Source organism: Lontra canadensis, unplaced genomic scaffold (genome assembly GCF_010015895.1).
Source record: "Lontra canadensis isolate GAN:19392208 unplaced genomic scaffold, GSC_riverotter_1.0 scaffold222, whole genome shotgun sequence".
Classification (NCBI taxonomy): Eukaryota; Metazoa; Chordata; class Mammalia; order Carnivora; family Mustelidae; genus Lontra; species Lontra canadensis.
The window spans coordinates 38,982-56,850 of NW_022631216.1; the positions used below are offsets into that span (position 1 = coordinate 38,982).

At 36.2% G+C, this 17,869-nt stretch overlaps 2 pseudogenes; one reads left to right on the forward strand and one right to left on the reverse strand.

Moving 5' to 3' along the window:
* Nucleotides 1–349: 349 nt before the first annotated feature.
* LOC116862146 lies at nucleotides 350–447 on the reverse strand (annotated as a pseudogene).
* A 4,212-nt stretch (nucleotides 448–4,659) lies between these two features.
* On the forward strand, nucleotides 4,660–11,391 carry LOC116862140 (annotated as a pseudogene).
* The last annotated feature ends 6,478 nt before the right edge of the window (nucleotides 11,392–17,869 follow it).

The window sequence follows — 17,869 nt, forward strand, 5'->3', positions numbered from 1 at the left end:
TTATAAAAAAAATTTTTAAAAAAAATTTTAAAAAAATTAAAAAAAAAAAAGAACATCAACTGTTCCATTTTCACATATGATTAGATGAAATAATCAGCACAAATCATGTATTAAGTTTTTGGAATTTTTTCCTTTATTAAAGGAACTTAACTTGAAAAGAAGCTATGTTCATGCAAAGAATAGTAGTAAATTAAAAGTAAACAGTCTAAGCATTCAAAAAAATATATCTATATTGGATTAAAAAATTAAGTTCCTGGAGTATTACACTGTATGATATTAATAATTGCAATCATAAGGCTGAAGAAGCAGAAAGTTATAAAATAAAGGAATACACATGGTTAGATCATTTAAAAAAAAGGGTTATATGCGTGTCATCCTTGCGCAGGGGCCACGCCAATCTTCTCTGTATCGTTCCAATTTTAGTATGTGTGCTGCCGAAGCGAGCACAAGAAAAGGGTTATATGAAGAGTTATAAATGATCATAGTATATACCAAAGTAAAGCAGTTGTAACTTTATTAAGTAAATGGAACAAATTATTCTTTAAGGTGAAGGTATTTTGAAAAATAAATAGAAACAATAAATATTAAGAATTCAATTCATGAAGAATGAACACTACTTGTATGTGTCAGATAATAAAATTTCAATGTATATGACTATAGTTGAAAGAATGTAAACTTTATAAAACCAGCATCATTGTGATGGGTTTTATTAAAATTTACTCTGTACTTATAAGTTGGACAGATGTTACTTAGTTGAAGATGTAGGAAGATTTCAGTAAAACATATATCAAGTTAGATATTGTGATTTTATTGATTAAGTTTATATCTAAAAAAAATTCTTATGTTTCTGAGTTTTGACAAATATATATACCTTGTTTCGACCAACCCAAAAAAGGAATAGAATTTTGAGCATCCCAGAAAGCTTCTTCTTTTTTTTTTTTTTCCTTAAGATTTCATTTATTTATTTGACAGAGAGAGGCACAGTGAGAGAGGGAACACAAGCAGGGGGAGTGGGAGAGGGAGAAGCAAGTTTCCCGCTGAACAGAAGCCTGATGTGGGGCTCAATCCCAGGACCCTGGGACCATGACATGAGCTAAAGGCAGAAGCTTAACAACTGAGCCACCCAGGCACCCCCAGAAAGCTTGTTTATGCTCCTTTCCAGTGGATTCCTTTACCTTGAAGCAAATACTGTTTTTATTTCATTCACTATAACTTTTTAATGTTGAGTCTATCAGAAATTTCTTTCTTGTATTGCTATTATTTCATTATGTGACTATATGACAAATGTTTATCCATTTACCTACTGATAGCTGTTTTTTGTTATTTCTAGTGTTTGGCCTTTATGAATAATTCCACTTAAACATTATTATATAACTCTTTTGTGTATACTTGTTTACATTTTGCTTGATTAAATATCATGAGTGAAATCATCACCTCACACCAGAAAAATAAGTTTAAATTTATAAGACACTGACAAATTGAATTCCATCTGGTTGCACCATTTTTTATTCCCACCATCGGTGTTTGAATATATTATAATACAATGTAAAAACCAGGGAATTACCATGGATACAACTCACACCTCCTATTCAGGTATCACCAGTTTCACATGCACTTGCTTTTGTGTGTGTGTAGTTCCATGCAATTTTGTCACATGTATGAATTCATTTAGCCACCAGCTCAAACACAACACAGGGCTGTTGAATCACTACAAAGATTTCCCTCATATTATCCCTTTGTCACCATAGTATATGGCCATACCCATTCTTTCCCCAGTTCCTAACTCCTGGCAATAGCTAAACTATTCTCCATCTCTTTAGTTTTATCATTTTGAGAGGAAGTTTTTCTAGGATGAATGTGGGAAAAGATGAAGAATTGGGACCATTAATGAAATTAACATACCACTCAGGAATACAGCTCATTAGAAAGTGGTAACTGCTAAAGGAAAAGAAAACATTGCAGTAGATGGAGACTACTGACAGCTGCAGAACAGGGAGGGGTTCAATTTGAGCAGGTCAGCCTGGACAGGACTCTGTGAGAAGATAATACTTGAGTAAGATCTGGAGGAGATAAGGGAGTTGTCTAAGTGGATTTCTGGATGAAGAAGTTTCCAGTCAGAGGAAAAAACTACAACAAATCCTGTAAGACAGGAACATGCCCAGTATTATTAAGGAATGGAAAGAAGCTGATATGAATGGTGTGAAAGAGCCAGAAGTACAGTAATTGGAGACAAGTTCAGAAAATTAACAAATTCATATGACATCTAATAAGTCATTAATATAACTTTTCTTTTAAGTTGAGTGAAATAGGGAGATGCTATGGATCATTGAGTAGAAAAGGACACATTTTGACTTACGTCTCCAGGAAAATATTCAACAGTTATTATTGCTGTTGTAGTAAGATTAGTCAGTAGGATGAGAAAGAAAACAAGGGGACTATTGTTAAAGTGATCCAGGCAATAACTGATGGTATCTCTGTCTAGTTTGTGAATTGCTAAAGTGGTGAAATGTGGTTGAATCTGGAGCAGTTTTTGTTTGTTTTTTTCCCCTGGGGGTAAGGGATAATTGCAGAGGAATATCAATACCTAGGCATTAAGGAGAACATAAATGTAGGAATGAGATATCATGCAGACTAGAGCTAAAAGAATTAAGAATGCATCTGAGACAATGTCTGGAAACCAGAGAGGGGAAACAAGGTGAAAAGAAAGAATGAGAGGGGTTGTCAGAACAGAAACCTCTATCTAGTTGCATAGTTGTTTATTGTTTAATCAGAGGGCTCCTAAGTGGCAGTTATTTACATAAGAATTTCTTAGATGACAGTATATTAGGTGAGAGTATTGATGAGAGCATATTAGATGAGAGTATTGACCTAGCATGGTAGATCATAAACTTAAACCCTTTGCTTTGGGTACTTGCTTTTCTTGTTGATTGTTTTTAATCCATACTCTCTACCTGCACACACTTTTCCTTCTCTTCAACTTCCAGGATCTTGGTCTCAAGCCCACATGGTTTAACCATGATCTAACAAGAAAAGTCAGTCACATGACTAAGATATCTGGGTCTAAACAATTAGCAGGACTTATGTATGATTCCATGTCTGATTCACTCCATGTCTGATTCCATCTCCCAACTCTTAGAAAATGGGAATGTAGCATATCTTAGTATTCCAATCATAAATTCTGATAAAAAGACATATTTTAGAGTTGGGGAGTTTCAGTAAATATTAGAATAAAGGGAATAAAACTCATGTGCAAGTGAAATAATTGTATATTTAGCCACTGCAAAAAAATTCCACAGTTAAATTGTTGGGATTCATGAACTTACCAAGGTTATTAGATATAAGAATAATATTTCTTTAGAAACAAAATATACAGAAAACACAATTTGAAAAAGATATACAATTCATGTTATCATCAAAATCATAAAATACTTACAAATAGTATTCTTACAGCTAATAATCTTGGTAAAATCATTAATGCCAATAACTTAACTATGACATTTTTGGCAGCGGCTAAATGAACAATTATTTCACTTGCATCTGAATAAATACTAAGAAAAAGGCTCAAAACCTCAATATTCTATGTTTATGGTTAAAATATCTACTGTTAAAAGAAATTTAAATTATCACACAATTGATCTGTAGATTCAGTGAAATCTCAAATGAAATCTAAACATAAGACATCTGCTTTGGACCAAGAGAGAATTATAAGGGCGTGAAAAAACAACAAAAATTGAATAAAATAAATGAAACAATAGTTTTTGAGACATTGGGCATCAGACATTAAAGGACAATGATAACAGAGATAGAAAACAAATGATGTAAGCCCTATAATTGTCTCAGCTAACTGCCTAGATAAAGTTTCCAGGAACCCCAGAAGTACCTACCTTACTTTCCGATTTGTGAATCTATCTTGGAATCCAGAGGAACCAAAAGTGGCTAAGGTTTGCAAAGTTCCAGAGAAGAAATAACTGCACACGCAGAAGGAAAGAACATCCTGGAAATCTGCAGAGGTTTCCCCTTAGTCCTCACCTGAGCATTGAACAGTGTATACATATACATATATATAAAAAACTATCCCATGTTGGAGAATGAACCACACGAGAAGATTAAAGGGAACAATCATTATTATCCACACAGGGTCCAGAATAGTTCTAGTCTCCAACAGTCAAAGTGGAAAAGCTCACAACTCATTAGACATCAGGTAGAGTACTGAGAACAGTTTTACTTTAGTAGGGGGGAGAATTTAGCTGTACATTAAACAGAGTTTTAGATTCTAACAATCCTAAAAACATACCCAAAAGGATCAAATCATATGAAGAAACTGTGTTTTAGAACAAATCTTGAAACTATGGAGTGAAAAAATATCTACCACCTAAAAAGGTAAATTCACAATGTTTGGCATGCAATTGAAAGTTACCAGCCATTCAAAGAAACAAGAAAATATAACTCCACAAATAGGAGAAAATTCAACCAAAAGACAAGTAACCAGAAGTGACATAGATGATAGAATTAGTAGATAAAGACATTAAAAATTAGTTTAACTATATTTCATATGCTCGAGAAGCAAGAGAAAAGATTGACCATGTTAAGTAGAAATATGGAATATACATGTAAAAGGCTCAAATTAAAATTCTAAATAGGAAAACTAAAATGTTCAACATGAAGAATACACTAGGTAGGATTAGCTGAAGGTTAGCGGTTGCAAAAGAAATGATTAGTGACTTTGAAGACAGAGTTTTATCTACAATGAGACCCTGAAAAATAAGAAATTGGAGGAAAAATAGAATGTATCAATGAACTGTGAGACAACTCAAATGGGCCAAAATATCTGATTTGAAGAAATAATGACCCAAATTTTTCTCAGATTTGTTGCAAAATAAATCCAAAGATTTTTATCTACTAATACTAAAAACAAAGAAAACTAAATCAAAGCACATCATAATCAAATTTCTCAAAACAAGTGACAAAAAAAAAATCTTAAAAGCAGCCAGAGATGAAAGCAACATTATATAAAGTGGAACAAACATAAAAATGACAGCAGACTTCTCAGTTAAAATAGTGTAACCCAGATGTGAGAGGAATAGTATTTTTAAAGTATGAAAAAAAAAATCATTTGCCATTCTAATGCTTATGTGATTTCAAGAAATACCAAGTAACAAAAACAATCTTGAAAAAGAACAACAAAGAGACTATGTCTGGCTCCTGCTCTCACAGAAGGAGAGACAGTTCCAGGGCAAGTGAGAGCCAGATGGCACCAAACAGTTCTGTACCTCACTGAGAAAATAATTGCACATGAGTAGAGGATATCCTAAGAAGAATCCAAGAGGAAAATATCATCATATGCATTCTTTATGAAAACTTGCTAATAAGACCACAAGAAGAAGCAACTAGATGCTTCAGTCAGACAAATTCTCAGAGTTTTATAAGAAGTGCTTAGTGAGGTGGAGGATCATGTCTGCTAAAGAGAACAGAAAATTTGAAGACATGGCAAAGGCAAGCAAGGCCCATTATGAAAGAAAAATTAAAACGTATATCTCCCCTAAAGGAGAAGCAAAAAAGAAGTTTGAGGATCCCAAATGCACCCAAGAAGACTCCTTCAGCCTTTTTCTTGTTTAGTTCTGAGTATCACCCAAAAATCAAAAGAGAACATCCCAACCTATTCCTTGGTGATGTTGCAAAGAAACTGGGAGAGACGTGGAATAACACTGCTGCAGATGACGAGCAGCTTTTGAAAGGAGGATGCTAAGCTGAAGGGAGAAGTACAGAAAAGATATTGCTGCAGAGCAAGCTAAAGGAAGTCTGATGCAGCAAAAAAAGGGGAGTCATCAAGGCTGTATAAGCAAAAAAAAAAAAAAAGGAAGAAGAGGAAGACAAGGAAGAGGAGGAGGAGGAAGATGAAGAAGATGCATATGAAGAAGATGATAATGATGAATAAGTTCTAGCTCAGTTTTTGTTTTGTTTTGTTTTTGGTCTATAAAGCACTTAAAGGCCTGTACAATACTTTTTCCTTTTAAAGGGAAAAAATTGAAATATAAGGCTCTCTAAGATATGCTTTTAACCTGTATGGTCTTTTTTGGTATAGTTAATACAATACCGAAAGCATCTTTAGATAGCCTTGTCACGGTGATTATTTAAGTACCCACTAACTTTGTTTGGTACAGTATGGGGGTTGGAAATTGGCATGGAAATTTAGAGCAGGTTTTTATTGGTGAACAGCACAAATTAATTATATAAGGGTGGTAGTTTCCATTTTCAGTTGTCTCTGGAACAACTTATATGAAATAATTGTTGTTCTGTTCATTGAATCCTAATCTGTAATTGAAAAAAAAAAGTTACAACTGCTTTGTTGACATTCTGAATGCTTCTAAGTAAATACAATTTTTTAATATAAAAAATCCCACAGAGATGGTGGACTCACTCTTCATAATCTAAAATCAAATCACAAAGCCACCGTAATTAAAACAGAGTATTGGCATATAGAGTAATGAGACAGAACAGAGACTCCAGAAGTAAGCTGTCACATATATGGTAAAATAATTTCCAACAAGGTTGCCAAGACCACTCAATGTGAAAAGAATAGTCACATGGTGTTGTGAAAATTGACATCCATATGCAAAAGAATGAAGTCGGACCTCTACCTTACACATATAAAAATTAATTCAAAATATACCAAAAACCTAAATTTAAGAACTAAAACTATAAAACTATTGAAAGAACTAAAACTATAAAACTATTGAAAGAGAAGTAGATAAAGTCTTCATGACTTTGGATTTGGCAATGATTTCTTCAACATGACATCAACAGCACAGGCAACAAAAGAAGTATACATAGACTATTTTAATTTTTGTACATAAGGACACTATCAAGGGAAAGAAAACACAACGCACAGAATGGGTTGCACAGATGAAAAAAATCTAATCAAAACAGTAATATGTCAAAGCTAATAATAAACCAAAACCATAATACATAATGAACAAATACAGTTTAGTTCACTGTATTAACAGAATAAAACAAAAACAAAATCAAAAACAATAATGCACAAGTAATAACAACTTTGTAACCATAGATGGTGCAAAAATTTTTTGACAATAAATGACAATTTTTTAATAATGAAAATAAAATTATAAAAGAAACGAAATGTGTCCACAATAGATTTTAAATGCAAATCTTTAGCAACTTTATTCATAATAGCCAAAACCTAAAAACATCCCAAATAACCATCAGCAAGAAAATGGGTGGAAAAATTGTGGCATATTCATATAATGGAATTCAACTCAAAAATATAAAAGGAATAAACTATGGATATATACAATAGCTTATACCATATACATGGTCTCAACAACATTATATGTAGTGAGAGAAATGAAATAGAATAGTGTATTATTACCATTATAAGAAATTCATGAAAAGGCAAAACAAAAAACCTTCATGATGGAAATTAGACCACAGTTGCCTGGGGAAACTAATATTCTAAATCTTGATTGAGGTATGGGTTATTTGGATATTTACACTTGTCAACATTTATCAAAGTTTATACTTGAGATCCGGACTTATAAAGATATATGTCTGTAAATTATACCTCAATCATAAAAAAAGGAGGTACTTCAATACTTTTAGTATGAGGGCAGAATCCCCAGACCATCCTACTAGACTTTTAAGACTACTGAATTGTAAGGAAGATACATCCTAGTTCACTTTATAACATTAATATATGGGTTGGAAGAGAGAAAAAAATTACTTTTCACCCTTTGATTGCAGCCATGCCTTCTCATATCCACAATTTCATCAGTCTCATATTTTTGAAAATTCTGCTTCACAAATATGGAAGAGAAACCCCAAAATTCTCCCCTAGGAATATCATGTTTCAAAATAAGGAAATCCTATTTCACTCCTATATTCCTGTAGCAGTAAGATAGAATTTTCTCTGGAATATATGATGATCCTTCTGTTGCAATGTGAGAAACAGAATTAGAAACAGGGAGAATGAGAATAAGGTTGATTTTTAAAAAGTGCAAAACCACTGTCAGTACTGGGCCAGCAAAATAATGAAAATGTTTTTGCTTTCTAGGAAGATATGATAACCAGCCTCCACAATGGCTCCCCATGTCTCTCAACCCACAGTAATAACACTCTTGTACAGTCCTCTCCCACATTTTATCAGAGTTGGTCTGGACATCACTATGATCAACTGAAACAGCAGAAGTGATGGTATATCACTTCCAAGAACAGGCTATGGAAGACATTATAGCTCTGAACCCTTTCTTTCATTGCTTGCTCAGCTGCATGTCTTGAATATAATAGGTGGTTCCATGGAAATGTACATATGATGAGGAACTGAAGCCTGCAGTCAACAGTCATGTGAATGAACTCTCTTGCAAGTAGATTCACCAGCCCCTGTCAATCCTTCAGATCACTACAGCTTTAGCCAAAAGCTTAACTGCAATCTTATGACAACCACAAGTCAAACTACCCAGATAAACTACTCCCCACTTTCTGACCTGAGAAATACTCTGCAATTTGTTGTCCTAAGCTACTAAGTTTTGGGGTAATTTGTTATACAGTAGTATAATTCACTGGGTCGCTGTTGTAATCTCTGCGGATTAGTTACTCATTTACCACCATGGTCCCAGAAATACATTCTGGTCTCCAGAATTCATTCAGCAGTTTTTATTTAAATATAACAGCTTTTCATTTAATATTTCACTTTCTTTTGGGCTGATTACATTACATATTTGAAGATGCAGAATAACCTGGCTTGACCCTCAAAATTAGTTCCCCTCTCCTCTGATACAAGAATCTGGCTGCTGTTTCCAAAATACTGCTCATTGTGTCATTAACCTAGCTTGAAGTTTAATTGATACATCATAGACATTTACTCTATTATAGAGAACTAGTAATTTCCATGTGAAATTTTGCCCCCACAAATGCCAATTTTACTTGTTCTACCCAATGGCCGAGAGCATAAGTCAATAATGGGAGGGAATTGAGAAGAAGAAACTGGGGATACCAAGTTCTTATAGGACTATTAAATATTTCTGCCAAGTATCATTTATCCTGCTTACAGATGCCTTGGGCTTAGGTGCAGGATAATTTTGGACAGCACAATCATGTGCTTTACCCCATGTAAAGTGGCAATCAGAAGTATGGAAAATGTTTTAAGTCTCTTGAAAATACCTAAAAGAGAAAGGAAACTTTCTCTCTTTTCCCTCAAGGTCTCTACTTAAACTATTGATGGGGAGAGAAAATTTGCCTGAAAGGAAAATCCTCACCAGTGTTATTTTCCAAGAACATTCACCCAAAGTCTAAAACAGAGCTTATCTATGCTACTTCCCTCAGTCTTTCTTAGGCAGCGACAACTGGAGTCTTATCTTCTTCAGACTTTCTCAGCTGTCCAGCTCTATGGAAAGAAGCTTTATTTTCTCCCTCTTCCCCAGTCATATGGAAAGACCATGAATAATCCTAATAGAGGAAGTCCCTATTATATCCTATTATTCTTGAATTAGTATAATTCATAGCATCTCTTAACTGCTATGGGTGAATGAAAAAGCAGGCAGAGGCAATGTGGTTGGGAAAAGAACCAAAGACTTCTTTTATATTATGACTATCAAAAGTACAAGATTAATCCCAAAGTCTGCTTAGTAAAAATACAAAAAATTAAAAATTTTTAGTCAGCCAATAAGCCATATACCAATTCTTGTTGTCCTTGCGTAGAAATATATATTTTAAGTGGCACAGCACAATAAAGACTGGTATCAAAGTTCATTTGGCTACTCAACTGGTTTGAAATATTAACCCTACTTCTTGATCAGCAGGGCTCAAGTCCAACTTCCTGCTAGGTTTACCTGAACAACTTTTTAAAAAAATACCATTATCAAGGTCCCACCTCACACTAATCAAGTAGAAATTTCTTGGAAGTGGGGGAGAAGAAGAGAAGGTAGGGTTATGAATCAGTAATTTAAAAGATATTCTCAAGTGATTATACTGTGCACCAAGGACTAAGATCCACAGGCCTAGGCTGACATCTCCATGTCTCCTATTCCTTATCTAGTAGCTCAGGCTGAGCCTTAAAGGCAGAGTGAGGTGGAAGGGAGTGTATTGCTCAAGGACCCTCTTACCTCACCCACCACAATGGAAAAGAAGGAAATATTTGAACTCCGTTCTTTTCACTCAGAGTTTCACCCACAATTAACTGAATGGTTTTTTATCAATATCACTATCTTCAGGAGTGTAAAGATACTGAGTTGCCTCATAAATCTTTTGGATGTTAATAAAAATCATAAGGGTAATTAAAGTGTAACTGGCCTTGGAGTAAAGCTATGGTAGAATCCTTTGGTTCTATCTTGAATATGTTATTTCATTTTCTTTATCTTTTAAACACTCTGACTTCAAATAATATATTACACAAGAGTGATCTTTGAAATGAAATTGCAAGAATAAGAGATTGCTTTTGAAGAAATTGAAGGTCATTACTCTGTAATTACACCAAATAAAACTTATAGCCATCTTATAAACATAGAGAAGCCAGCTCAGATTTCCTTATGATGTGGAAAACAAGGGCAAAAGAAATATAGAAAAAGTTAAACTTTTTAATAACTTACAGCCAGCCCATTGACAAGTACTTGGGACAGGCAGGGTGATCTTCCTCCAAGAACCCAACTGCCTTAAGTTAATACTTTCCTAGAGGGAAAAAGAAAACTTTAGCTTGAAATTAGCCTGACCTCTAGGAAACTTTGCTTCCAAATTCCTTAGAGACTTATACTATGCCTAACCCCCTCCCAACTTGAAAGTGCATAATCAGCCACTCTTCACAACCACAGTGCAGCTCTTTCTGGCCATGGGTTCCATTCCTGTGCTTTAATAACACCACTCTTTCTGCACCAAAGACATCTCAAGAATTCTTTCTTGACTGTTTGCTCCTGAACCCCAACTTTTACATCATTTATATCTGCTATATTAACTAGGTCTATTTAATATTTTTTCTGAGTTGTTCATAGATAAATCAGAGAATTGTGAGTTTTACCTATCATTCTAGCATGTAAATTTATAAATTCATTGTAGGTAATCTTCCGGTCAGAACCCTCATTGTTTCTGCCTTTGAATATTCTGTCAAGGTCCGTATACTAGGAGTATCTAGTTTTTCATTTCAACTTGTAATCTTTAGAAAAATCTTCTTATGATTTCAGATCTATTGATAACCATTTAAATTTCATTTCTACATACAAATTGTGGGATTTTAAAGGCTGTGTTCTAAAATATAGGCTGCTGAACATTTTAGACAACCTTTTGGTGTCTGTGAGATCACAAAGGCATTTCTAGTAAAGAAGGAGAAAGGAAGAAGAAGAAGAAGAAGAAGAAGAAGAAGAAGAAGAAGAAGAAGAAGAAGAAGAAGAAGAAGAAGTAGTAGTAGTAGTGGAAAAAGAAGAAATTCTATCTCCAGCCAGGTTGCTAGTGTCTTAGGTGATGTAGGAAAGATGATGTTAAGGTCTGAAGCCTATGGCCAAGAAAGAATTCTTGAGATGTCTTTGGTAGAAATAGGTGGTTTTATTAAAGCATGGGGACAGGACCCATGGGCAGAAAGTCCTGCACCAGGGTCATGAGAAATGGCCCATTATATACGTTCAAATTGGGAGGTGGTTAAGGATAGCTTAAGTCTCTAAGGAATTTTGAAAGCAAGGTTTCCAGGACCTTGAGCAGCCTAGCTATTGTTGGGAAAGTTCATTTATTACCATCTAATAAATCCTTAGTCATGAGACCCTTCAGATGTATGTCCTTGGGCCATATCTTTGAGATGTGATTGTCAATATGTTTCTTGGGGTGTTTAGAGATAAAGGAAGTCTCCAAAGGAATTTTTATACATTAAAGTAGACTTACAGGATCCTTGGGGGCTAGGGGGAGGCAGTCAGGCTAGGATTGCTTTTTGCCCTTAGCAAAGTATTAATATTGAGGTAGATGAGACCCGAGAGGAATGTCACTCTGCCTGTTTCAAAGACTTATCAGTGGGCTCTAGGTAGTAAGGAAATTTAATAATTTTTCTTCTGCCTTTGTTTCCCTTATCATTAGGTACCATTTTTAATCTTTAAAATAAATGGCTTGATTTTTATCCTTTTTGGGTTTTCCAAAATTATAATTTATAATTTGTAAGTTATTATAAATTATAATAAGAGGTTAACTTCTGTTTTTTGTTTTGTTTTTAGTAGTCCACAATGAATGCTTGAGTTATGGGAGGGAGCAGTGCATAGATGGTCATAAAAGAAGTACCCTCAATAAAGAGGACGACAATATAAGGAGATTTACATGGCAATGGCCAAAAACATATTTGTCTGCTCTGCATCCTGACATTTAGAATTACTAGTGTCAGAGCAGCTGCATTCTCCATGTTTTAAACACTTTTTCTGTAGTGGTTAATGAACTGTATAGCTGAGCTAGTTAGCTTTTGAAGTCTAGATTTACCATTTTACAGTTTATACATTTTAAGTCTTGCTTTCTTCACCTAGAAAATGGGAATGATATAAAATTTACAAGGTGTTGTAAGGATCTAATAAGATGCTTTAATGTAAATTGGGCACTATGAAAACACTATTAGTTTTGGTTTTGATTAGTAATCTCAAAGGAAACTGGTGTTAACCAGAAGGCCAGGCCCAAGATGGAGTCACTTGCCCCTAGGGCAGCAAACCAAGACTTAATTGCAGTTTCAACTTGCCAGGAGTGAAATTTTAACCCAATCCATCTGTAATTTTCTCATCAGTACCAAGGTAATCTATAACAAAGACTCTCCATCTCCCAAAGGAAGATGAAGTAATTCACCTAGTAAGACCCCCTGTCCTTATCCCTCTGAAACAAGACCATGCCTGAAACAATTCCTTCTTTTCTTGTGTCTCTTCAGCATATTTTTTCCATTGATGTTTAACTTTGACAAACCACTAACAGTTTTGTAAGCAGTTGTCTGAGAACATACATAACTGCCATTTTTATAACTTTATAATCTGACACCATGGTCCACTAAAAAAGCCCTAGGATTAATTTATGGGCAACTAAATTATCTTTGGTTTTATCTTTGGTTCCTCCCTAACTTTATTATTAATACAAAGGTTTTCAATTTTATAACTATGCATCCTTGGTTCACCTGTTTAGCTCTGAGTAAATGAATTAATGATTAACTTCATAGATCAACCAAGACATTCACACCAATAAATAAATAAATAAATAAATAAATAAATAAATAATTATTGCACAGTTAACTGATGCTGGAGCAGAAGGTTAGGTGAAGACAAATCATAAGCTGACACCCTGCAACACTCTCCCACACTCCTAGGTGGGACATGTGTGGCATTCTTCCAGGAAGCTCCCAACTGTCTTAATGTCAATGCCATGCTAGAGGGAAAAACAACCTTAACTTGACAATGGCAAGGGCTTGGTATCCTGTGACTCTTTAACATATGAAAATCCTTTTGAAAAATCTCTTTTCCTTACCTCCCCCTACTCCCAAGTATATAGTCAACCATCCTTCACAAGGGGTGAGGTTGGCAATAGCTCACCCAAGGCAGCAGCTCTTTCTGCCCACCTGTCTGGACCCTGTGCTTTAATAAAACCACCATTTTGCACCAAAGACATTTCAAGAATTCTGTCTTGGTCATCAGCTCCAGACCTCACCCCACTGCATGTCACCTATATTCCAAAACCTCATCATTACCACTCCTTTCTCTTAAACTGGCAAAAATGCTGTTCAAAGCAGTACATACTACATGATTCTAGAAATCCAACAACACAAACAGTATTTCAGGAATGAATGTGATTTTCACGAATAAATCTAGATGCAGAGACTGTAGTTTTAAAAAATCAAGAGAAAAGTGAAATATTGTACCCTAAAACTAACATAACACTGTATATTGACTATACTGGAACTAAAATTTAGATAAATAAATAAATAAAAATTGGTGGAATGCCCTTGCATATGGGATATGGAACACAGAATTGACTTCAGAGAATCTAGATTTATATGGCATCTCTGGCAGCATTTGCCATAAGCAATGGAATAGGTTGCCTGAAAATAGTAGAAGGAAAAGAAAATCCTTGTAGTTTACAAAAATAATTTCACACATATTAGTTATTCAACAATAATAAATAATATCAGTATGTTAGAAATTTGCATTTTAAAATGATGAAAAATCTAATTGATGAATAAAAAATGAATTCAGTGTCTTCTGTGACAAAAACGAAATGCCTTCCAGAAATGGCATGATGACAGTGTTACAGGATTTTTTTCTCTGTCAGTGCCAGTGGTTCTTGGTATCACTGCGTGGAAGAATGAAGAGGTAGACCAGAGGGGTGGGCAGCAAAGCAAGGTGTATTGAGTGATAGCAAAGTGATAGCACAAACCTCCCAAGAAGGGAGGGGACCCAAGAAGGTTGCCACTGGAATTTCTAAGTCTAAAGGTATTTATGGGCTTGTTGGTGGATGTTTTAATCTGATTAACCCTTCCTGCACCTGTCATCCAATCAGGTTTTTGTCACATTGGAAAGAGTGGAGGGCTCCTTCCAGGGCAGTATAAAATCCGTTAAAAGTAGTTTCCGCTTGTGGGGGGTGGGGGTAGGAGGGGAGTGCTTGTCCTTCCTTGCCTGCCTTCCAACTATCCTTCATCAATAGGACCACACTCTTGGCTCTGCCATGCTTCAAATTGACTTCAAATTGAGGTAGGATTGATCTTTAGGGTGATCCACAAGCACATATCTTAAAATATTTAAGCCCAATAAAAGATACAAAGCTTTCCGTCTTGGCAGTCCAGAGATTCCCTCTAAATGGATCAACTTGGATAACATACTTCTTGCCAAAACAATTATTGTGGCTGAGGAGATTTGATATATGAACTGGCTCAACCTTATTCATCTAATTAACTCAAATTCTGGGGTTTGGAGACTCACTCAAAATTCAAGTACAAAAAACATGAATATATGACTTCTCAAAAGAATTTTGGGATTCTCAGTGAAGAGGAAAATTATCCAGAGCAGTCCCAGACCAGCAGGCCCCAGAAGATGGAAAATTACCAGTAATACTAAGAGATAACCAGAATCCCCACTGGGAGCAGGAGATAACCAGTCATTTCTGCTTCTCTAGACAGGCTTCCAGCCATGAGCTTCCTGCACTGCCCTAACTGCTGTTCCTGCCCAAAGCAACACCGCACGCCACCCCCCAGTCAGCTGACTACCAGTAGTCGGCATAGCCCTTGGAACCTGACCCCTTGCACTGCCTTATAAAAGCTCTGTAACCCCGCTACCCAGTGATGAAGTTTTAGAATATAGGTAAGGTTTGGTGGGGTGAGGTCTGGAGCCGATGACCAAGAAAGAATTCTTGAGACGTCTTTCGTGCAAAATGGTTGTTTATTAAAGCATGGGGACAGGACCTGTGGGCAAGAAGAGCTGCTGCCCTGGGTTGTGAGGGGTGGCAGGTTATGTACCATGGGGGTGGGGGAATTAAAGAAAAGGGAGGTTTCAATAGAACTTTCATATGCTAAAGAGGACCCATAAGATATGGGATACCAGAGGCTTTCATATGCTAAAGAGGACCTACAAGATACCTGATACCAGAGGCCTTGCCATTGCCAATGTCAAGTTTTGCCCTCTAGCTATTATTTAAAAAATAAACCAACCACCCGAACCCGAACCCCCTCCCCACGGCAACCCTCAGGTTGTTTTATAAGATTAAGAGTCTGTTATGTTTTGTCACCCTCCTGATCCCATCTTGTTTCACTTATTCTTTTCCTACCCTCTAAGCCCCCCACGCTGCCTCTCAATTTCCTCACATCAGGGAGATCATATGATAATTGTCTTTCTCTGATTGACTTATTTTGCTAAGCATAATCCCTCTAGTTCCATCCATGTCATTGCAAATAGCAAGATTTTATTTATTTTGATGGCTGCATAGTATTCCATTGTATATATATGTAAGGGCCTATTTAGCCAAGCGATTCCATCTTGGATTAAACAGTCATTTTGTTGTTTATGCAGTAAAACTTAAACTGTCCCTGACCCCCTTCCCCCAGGGGACTTACTTAAAAACAAGTCCCAGAAACCAGTCCCAATTAACAAAGCCCAAATACAAGGGTGGGACAGGCCAGATGGAGACATCCAATCAGTGGGGAGGGCGCATACTGTTACCTTGGTAACCCTCATTACCAAGGAGTATGGGCCCCCCCTTTGGGTGCCTTTTGGGTGCCAATTCTGACCAAGGTGATAGATAGGCTAGTTCAAATATCTACTAAATTATAATTCAATTGGTCACTTATGTGTGACCTAGCATGACTGTGCAGCTTTCACTGTGTGTTACAATTTCATTGGCCACTTGTGTGTGGCCAGGCCCAACCACATGGCCTTTGCCCTTAAAAGCTAGTCTGTAAAGCAGAGAGGGGTCGCCCTCTCTGTAAGAGGTGCTGCCCCGAACGTTCGGTTTGATTCTTGATGCTTGGCACGAAATAAAACTTTGCTTGACCTTCGCTTTGTATCAGTCTCACTCCTTTAATAACGTACCCATTATTGGGGGACCTTTCAATATATACCACTTCTTCTTTATTCATTCATTTGCTGATGGACATCAAGGTTGTTTCCATAGTTTGGCTATTGTGGACATTGTTGCTATAAACATTCGGGTGCACATTCCCCTTCGGATCACTACATTTGTATCTTTAGGGTAAATACTCAGTAGTGCAATTGCTGGGTCATAGGGTAGTTCTATTTTCAACTTTTTGAGGAACCTCCATGCTGTTTTCCAGAGTGGTTGCACCAGCTTGCATTCCCACCAACAGTGTAGGAGGGTTCCCCTTTCTCCACATCCTCACCAACATCTGTCATTTCCCGACTTGTTAGTTTTAGCCATTCTGACTGGTGTGAGGTGATATCTCATTGTGGTTTTGATTTGTATTTCCCTGATGCCAAATGATGTGGAGCACTTTTTCATGTGTCTGTTGGCCATCTGGATGTCTTCTTTGCAGAACTGTCTGTTCATGTACTCTGCCCATTTCTTGATTGGATTATTGGTTCTTCGGGTGTTGAGTTTGTTAAGTTCTTTATAGATTTTGTATACTAGCCCTTTATCTGATATGTCATTTGCAAATATCTTCTCCCATTCTGTCAATTGTCTTTCGGTTTTGTTGACTATTTCCTTTGCTGTGCAAAAGCTTTTGTTCTTGATGAAGTCCCAATAGTTCATTTTTGCCCTTGCTTCCCTTGCCTTTGGCGATGTTCCTAGGAAGATGTTGCTGTGGCTGAGGTCGAAGAGGTTGCTGCCTGTGTTCTCCTCAAGGATTTTGATGGATTCCTTTCTCACATTGAGGTCCTTCATCCACTTGAGTCTATTTTCATGTGTGGTGTAAGGAAATGGTCCATCTTCATTCTTCTGCATGTGGCTGTCCAGTTTTCTGAACACCATTTGTTGAAGAGACTGTCTTTTTTCCCACTGTACATTCTTTCCTGCTTTGTCAAATAGTAGTTGACCATCGAGTTGAGGGTCTATTTCTAGGCTCTCTATTCTGTTCCATTGATCTATGTGTCTGTTTTTGTGCCAGTACCATACTGTCTTGATGATGACAGCTTTGTAATAGAGCTTGAAGTCTGGAATCCTGATCCCACCAACTTTGGCTTTCTTTTTCAATATTCCACTGGCTATTCGAGGTCTTTCCTGGTTCCATATAAATTTTAGGATTATTTATTCCATTTCTTTGAGAAAAATCGATGGTATTTTGATAGGGATTGCATTGAACAAGTAGATTGCTTTAGGTAGCATAGACATTTTCACAAAATTTTTCTTCCAATCCATGAGCATGGAATATTTTTCCATTTCTTTGTGTCTTCCTCAGTTTCTTTCATAAGTACGACACCTA